Here is an 8,097-nt window from a genome sequence, read left to right on the forward strand (position 1 = left end):
CCATGAGCACTGATGTTGTTTAAGCAAGGAGTTATATCATCAGACTTGTGTTTTGGAAAGATTGTCTGCTGTGTGGTGAATGGATTGAAAGATGGTCACCAGTTGGGAGCAAGATGATGGTGGTAGTGGTAGAGGAGATGGAGAGCAATAGACAGATGTGAGACCGGTTTAGGAGATAAAATGGTCTAGGAATATACCAATGGATTGGGTCACAGAGATAAGAGAGAAGGAGACACCAGGCATGATTCTCAGGTTGCATAATTGAATGAATGATTCTGGCAGCCATGTAAGTATTCAGCTCTCTCTTCAAGAGCCCCTTCTAGGGCTTCCCTGGTGGCTCAGTGGTAAGGAATCTGCTTGCCAGCGCAGGAGACATGGGTTTGATCCCTGATCCAGGAAGATCCCACATTCTGCGCAGCAACTAAGCCTGTGCTCTAGAACCCAGGACCCGCGAATATCCTGAGCCCACGTGCCTCAACTACTGAAGCTGGGTGCCCTAGAGCCTGTGCTTCCCATGAAGAGAAGCCACTGCAATGAGAGTAGCCCCCACCCTCTGTAACTAAAGAAAAGCCCTCTCAACAACAAAGACCCAGCACATTAAAAAAAAAAAAAAAAAAAAGCCCCCTTCTACGATAAACATAGCTGTGAGCCTGCAACCACTGCACCTTCAGATCCACTGCAGTGTTCACACAAGGCCTCACACTCTGCTTGCTACCAGTCAATGAACCATCACAGGGCAGGTTCCAGAGCCAGGTCATTTCTGCCCAAGGTGGGACTCCAACAACAAATCTGTATTCCGGGACTTCCTGTAGGTGTGGCCAACACTTTCCCAGAACTGCTTTGCAGTCTGAGGCTCTTTCTACCTAGTCCTCCTTCCTTCCCTCTCCTCTTTCACAAGGCGACAAACCTGCATCGCCATCTGAGTCTCTCTGCCTTTTCTTGCTCCTTCTCATCTTAACCCTTCATGCGCACTTTCCCCATTAAGCTCACATGTTTAATTCCATCTTGCCATCTGCTCTAGGACTCAAACTGACACAACAATGCCCTTCACTGAGCTGGAGAGTCTGGAAAAGGACCCTATTTTGGAGGACTTTGGTTCTGCCCACATTGGGTGAGGTGTCAGATGGGCAGGGGACCTCTCTATCCACTTTCCCATTCATAAGATATATTCTGCTCTACTATTAAACTATCAGCTGTGTCCTCTGTGTGAGCTGGTATCTTCTTTATAAAATGTTTGTTCCATGGATAATCTCTGAACCTCAGTTTAGAACTCAGTCCTGTAACTTTGGTCTCTACAGAAATATGACCAACCAACAGCAAAAATATCTTTCAACATTCTTGAGGAGAAGGCAAGAATCAAAAAATGGAAAGAAGTGAGCAATTATTCTTGAACAATCTAAGGTAAATTATTTTTCTTTAGGTGACCCTGGTTTTCTGGGAAAAAGAAATCTTTTTAAGAAGTGTTCCCAAAGGGAAAGACATATATTTGGCAGTACAGATGGAAATCTCTGTCATTCTGTGTGAAAAATAAGTTAGCACACCAAAAGTCACTCTTGCTCTGATATCTTTCTCCCTGAGCAAGTTTCCCTTGGAGAGCTTGGTGGCATAGGATGACCTGGCCATTGAGAATGCCTGTTGGAGTGAATCACCTGTGAGAGGGCAGAGCTCTTTAGGTCCAACACCGGCTTATCCTACTGAAGCAGGCGTGAATACAAATCATGACTACTACTGCGCTTTCTCAAAGGACAAACAATTCCTTCACTAATCCCAGACCCCAGAAAATCCATACCCGTCTCACTGTGACATGTGGACGCTGACAGTAGGTGAGTTTACATGTTTTGTTACCTAGCTTTTGAGAAGCCCAGATTCCATTAGTCTGCTTGGACTAAAAAGAAAAAGAAGTCTGTGTGAAATATACGTATTTCTTGAAATATATTTTCCTGAGAGGTCTGTCCCTCATTAAGGAATGAATGAGTAAAAGTATTTGTTGAAAAACAACCAAATGTACTTTAGGGTTAGAAGATCTGTCTTTTTCTCCCAAAGGTAGTTATAATTCCCTTCATGAAACCAAACAGAAAATAAAGATTAATTATTTGTAGACTCAAAAATTACATTGGAGGGAGGAGAAATAGCAATATTGTTATCAACACAAATTTAGTTCTGCTATGTACTTTACATGCATGATCCAATTGAATCCTTATAAAAACCTAATGAGACAGGTTAAAATAGACCACCTATTCAGTAACTGAGGAAACTGAGTCTCAGAACGGTTAAGTGAGTTGCTCAAACTTATAGGAAGTGGAGAAGCCTATTTTGGATCTCAGGGACCACATATCTGCTCTGGTGTGTACACTTAGCTGTAGCTGTAGTGTCTCCCAGGAGAGGATGTACTTTGAAGTAAACCTTGAACATGGGTGGAATTAGGATAATCAGAGATGAAGGAGAACAATGCATATATGAAGGCCGACGTGACAGAAAGAAATGTAAAACTGAAAGTGCGTCATATCAGGAGTTGAGATGCATTAAAATTTGTGAAGGCTTGGGAGTGGGTAGGAGGAATTCAAAAAATACTGAAAAATACACAGAGGAAAATAATCCATCCTCATTTTCATCTTGCACATTTACTTCCGGTTTTGTTTTTTAACTAGAGCTACTTGAAAATGTATACATGCTCATTATAAGAAATATAAACACTATAGCAAATACAACAATAAATGTGTTAAAAGCTCCAGAAATCCTTCTCTCTAAAAAGTATTACTACTGATTTTAGGAACATATTATTAGGTAGTTTTCCACTTATTCAGAGAGAAGGATGAATGGACAGTACAGTTTTCGTTTGTACTTTTCTTGTTAGGAGAGAGGTACAGAAGCTTCTCATAGGTGTGAACGTTATCTCTAGGAGCTTCCCAAGTGGCACTAGTGGTAAAGAACCTGCCTGTCAATGCAGAAGACATGAGAGGCTTAAATTTGATCCCCAGGTCGGGAAGATCCCCTATAGAAATGGCAACCCACTCCAGTATTCTTGCCTGGAGAATCTCATGGACAGAAAAGTCTGGCAGGCTACAGTCCACAGTGTTGCAAAGAGTCAGACGCAGCTGAAGCAACTTAGCACACACTGGTGCCACAGTGGTCAAGAATCTGCCTGCCAGTGCAGCTCTGAGCCCTGATCCGGGAAGACCCCACTTGCCACGGAGCAACGAAGCCCGTGAACCACAGCTACTGAGCCTGTGCTCTAGAGCCCAGGAGCTGCAGTTACCGAAGCCTCAGGGCCCTCAAGCCGGTGCTCTGCCACAAGAGAGGCCACCACAATGAGAAGCCTGGGCCCTGCAGCTAGAGCAAAGCCTGACTGCATTGAAGACCCAGTACAGCCTAAAAATAAAAGTAAATGTCATCTTTATGTCAATACAGATTGTTTTTGTTTCTTGAGCAATTTTCTATTGGGGTTGTTATTTCTTATTTTTTATTCTATTATTGTAGTAGATCTTTCTATACTAGGTAAATTAGCTCTTTGTTATATGAGGTGCAGACACCCTGGAGAGTGAAGTCAAGTGAGTCTTAGGAAGCATTTCTATGAACAAAGATAGTGGAGGGGATGGAATTCCAGCTGAGCTATTTCAAATCCTAAAAGATGATGCTGTGAAAGTGCTGCACTCAATATGCCAGCAAATTTGGAAAGCTCAGCAGTGACCACAGGACTGGAAAAGGTCAGTTTTCATTCCAATCCCAAAGAAAGTTATGCTAAAGAAGGTTCAAACTACTGTCTACTTGCGCTCATTTCACATACTAGCAAGATAATGCTCAAAATCCTTCAAGCTAGGTTTCAGCAGTATGTGAACCAAGAAATTCCAGATTTACAAGCTGGATTAGAAAAGGCAAAGGAACCAGAGATCAAACTGCCAACATCTGTTGGATTGTAGAGTAGCAAGGGAATTCCAGAAAAGCATCTGCTTCATTGATAAGCTAAAGCCTTGTCTATGTGGATCACAGGAAACTGGGGAAAATTCTTAAAGAGATGAGAATGCCAAACCACTTTACCTGTCTCCTGAGAAACCAGTGTGCAGGACAAGAAGCAGCAAGAAGTTTGAACCAGACATGAAACAACAGACTGGTTCAAAACTGGGAAGGGAATATGTCAAGGCTGTATATTGTCACCCTGCCTATTTAAGTTTATGCAGAGTACATCATTCGAAATGCCAGGCTGGATGAATCACAAGCTAGAATCAGGATTGCTGGGAGAAGTATCAACAACCTCAGATATGCAGATGATACCACGCTCAGATTTTGCAAATGACAAAAAGTAAAGAGGAGCTAAAGAGCCTGTTGGTGAAGGTGAAAGAGGAGAGTGAAAAAGCTGGCTTAAAACTCAGCATTCAAAAAACTATGATCAGAGCATCTCTTCCCATCACTTTATGGCAAAGAGATGGGGAAAAAGTGGAACCAGTAGCAGATTTTATTTTCTTGGGCTCCAAAATCACTGTGGGTGGTGACTGCAGCCATGAAATTAAAAGATGCTTGCTGCTTGGAAGAAAAGCTATGACAAAACTAAACAGTGTATTAAGAAGCAGAGACATCATTTTGCTGACAAAGGTCCATATAGTCAAAGCTATGGTTTTTCCAGTAGTCATGTACAGATGTGAGAGTTGGACCATAAAGAAGGCTGAGTGCTGAAGAATTGATGTTTTCAAATTGTGTTGCTGCAGAAGACTCTTGAGAGTCTCCTGGACTGTAAGGAGATCACATCAGTCAATCCTAAAGGAAATCAACCCTGAATATTCATTGGAAGGACTGATGCTGAAGCTGAAGCTCCAATAGCTCCAACAGCTTTGGACACCTATTGCAAAGAACTGACTCACTGGAAAAGACCCTGATGCTGGGAAAGATTGAAGGTGGGAGGAGAAGGGGACAACAGAGGATGAGATGGTTGGATGGCATCACCGACTCAATGGACATGAGTGAGCAAGCTCCAGGAGTTGGTGATGGATAGGGAAGCCTGGTATGCTGCAGTCCATGGGGTCGCAAAGAGCTGGACACGACTGAGCAACTGAACTGAATTAATTCATTGGAAGGGCTGATGCTGAAGCTGAAGCTCCAATACTTTGGCCACCTGATGTGGAGAGCCGACTCACAGGAAAAGTCCCTGATGCTGGGAAAGATTGAGGGCAGGAGGAGAAGGAGATGACAGAGGATGAGATGGTTTGATGGCATCACCGACCCAATGGACATGAGTGAGCAAGCTCCAGGAGTTGGTGATGGACAGGGAAGCCTGGCGTGCCGCAGTCCATGGGATCGCAAAGAGTCGGACATGACTTAGTGACTGAACAACAACAGAATATGAGTTGCAAATGGATTCCTTTAGCAATGGGCTGGATTTAATTGTTAAATAAATTCCTTCAAAAAGGATTTATGGGTACTTTATTGCTTGAATTTCATATTTGAGAATGTTTATCTCCATTATACTTGAACAATTCTTTTAAAATTAATTATTGTGGTAAAATATATGTAACATAAAATTTACCATTTTAACCATTTTTGAGTGTACAATTCGGTGGCATTGAGTATATTCAAATTGTTGTGCAGTCAACATCACCATTCATCTCAAGAATGGTGATGGTGTTTTTCCCATCTCAAGCTGAAACTATTTACCATTAAATAGTATTTTCCATTACCTCTTCCTCTTCAGCCCATGGTCACCATTATTCTGATTTTGTCTCTATTAATTTGACTATTCTAGGTACCTAATATAAATGAATTCATATAGTATTTGTCCTTTTGTATCTGCTTTATTTCACTTAACAGTGTTTTTATGGCTCATCCATGCTATAGCATGTCTCATAATTCCAGTCCTTCTTAAGGCTGAATAGTATTTTGTTGTGTATACATACCACAGTTTGCTTATCCACCCATCTGTTAATGGAAACTTGGGTCGTTTCCACTTTTTGTCTATTGTAAATAAGGCTGCTATAAATATAATTATACAAATATGTTTAACTGTGTGCTTTCAATTTGTTAGGGCTTATACCTTGAAGTGGGCTTCCCTTGTGGCTCAGCTGGTAAAGAATCCACCTGCAATGTGGGAGACCTGGGTTCAATCCCTGGGTTGGAAGGATCCCCTGGAGAAGGGAACGCCTACCTACTCCCGTATTCTGGCCTAGAAAATTCCGTGGACTGTATAGTCCATAGGGTTGCAAAGAATCAGACATGACTGAGCGACTTTCACTCTCACTTTCATACCTAGAAGTAGAGTTTCTGGATCATATGGTAATTTTTTTTTTTTTTTAGGAATGGCCATGCTGTTTTCCATAGTAGCTGTACTATTTTATATTCCCACTAGCAATGCACAAGGGTTCCAGTTTCCCCACATCCTCACCAATGCTTAATATTTTCTGTTTTGTTTTTAATAACAGCCATCCTATTGGGTGTGAAGTGGTATCTTACTGTGGTTTTGATTTGCATTTCCCTAATGCAAATCTTTTCATGTGCTAATACATGTTTCATGCCTAACACATCTTTTCATGTGCTTATTGGCCATTTGTATATCTTGTTTGAAGAAATGTCTCTTCAAATCCTTTGCCCATTAAAAAATTTTTTTAATTGTTGAGTTGTCGGAGTTCCTTATATATTTTGAATATTAACCCCTTATTAGATATATGATTTGCAAACATTTTTTCCCATTCTGTAGGTTGCCTTTTTATCTCTTGGTAATCTCCTATACCAAGGACAAAATATTGGGCAATACACAAAACTTACCCTCCCCAAATTGATTGAAATATAATCAACATACAACAAAAGTTTTTCATTTTGATGAAGTCCAACTTCTCTATTCTTTTGTTGCCCATACCATCAAATGTCAAGCTTCCCTGCTGACTCAGTGGTAAAGAATCCACCTGTCAGTGCAGGAGACCTGGGTTCAATCCCTGGGTCGGGAAGATCCCCTGGAGAAGGAAATGGTACCAGAGTACCACTCTGGTACTCTTGCCTGGAAAATCCCATGGGCGGAGAAGCCTGGTAGGCTACAGTCCATGGGGTAGCAAAGAGTCTGACATGACTGAGCGACTTCATTTCACTAAGTAACCCTACCGGCCAATGCAGGAGAGGCAAGAGACACATGCTTAATCACCGGGATGGGAAGATCCCCTAGAGTAGGAAATCACAACCCACTCCAGTATCCCTGCCTGGAAAATCCCATGCACAGAGGAGCCTGGTGGACTACACAGTCCATGAGGTCGCCGAGAATTGGACACAACTGAGCACACACCACACCACACACACACACACACACACACACACACACATCCAGTTTTGGAAGCACCATTGTTGAAAAGACTGTCCTTCCCCCATTCAATGGTCTTGCCATCTTTTAAGACAATGCTTTGACTATGTATGTGAACCTTTGTTTTGGGGCTCTCTGTTCTGTTTCATTGTCTATGTGTCTGTCTTTCTGCCAGTACCACCGTGTTCTCATTACTGTCAGTTCAGCTCAGTTCAGTCGCTCAGTCGTGTCCGACTCTGCGACCCCATGAATCGCAGCACACCAGGCCTCCCTGTCCATCACCAACTCCCGCAGTTCACCCAAACTCAAAAACCCTCTTGATGAAAGTGAAAGAGGAGAGTGAAAAAGTTGGCTTAAAGCTCAACATTTAGAAAATGAAGATCATGGCATCTGGTCCCATCACTTCATGGGAAATAGATGGCGAAACAGTAGAAACAGTGTCAGACTTTATTTTTTTGGGCTCCAAAATCACTGCAGATGGTGACTGCAGCCATGAAATTAAGACGCTTACTCCTTGGAGGAAAAGTTATGACCAACCTAGATAGTATATTCAAAACCAGATACATTACTTTGCCAACAAAGGTCCATCTAGTCAAGGCTATGGTTTTTCCTGTGGTCATGTATGGATGTGACAGTTGGACTGTGAAGAAGGCTGAGCACTGAAGAATTGATGTGTTTGAACTGTGGTGTTGGAGAAGACTCTTGAAGGTCCCTTGGACTGCAAGGAGATCCAACCAGTCCATTCTGAAGGAGATCAACCCTGGGATTTCTTTGGAAGGAATGATGCTAAAGCTGAAGCTCCAGTACTTTGGACACTTCATGAGAAG

Source organism: Budorcas taxicolor, chromosome 7 (genome assembly GCF_023091745.1).
Source record: "Budorcas taxicolor isolate Tak-1 chromosome 7, Takin1.1, whole genome shotgun sequence".
NCBI classification, from domain to species: domain Eukaryota; kingdom Metazoa; phylum Chordata; class Mammalia; order Artiodactyla; family Bovidae; genus Budorcas; species Budorcas taxicolor.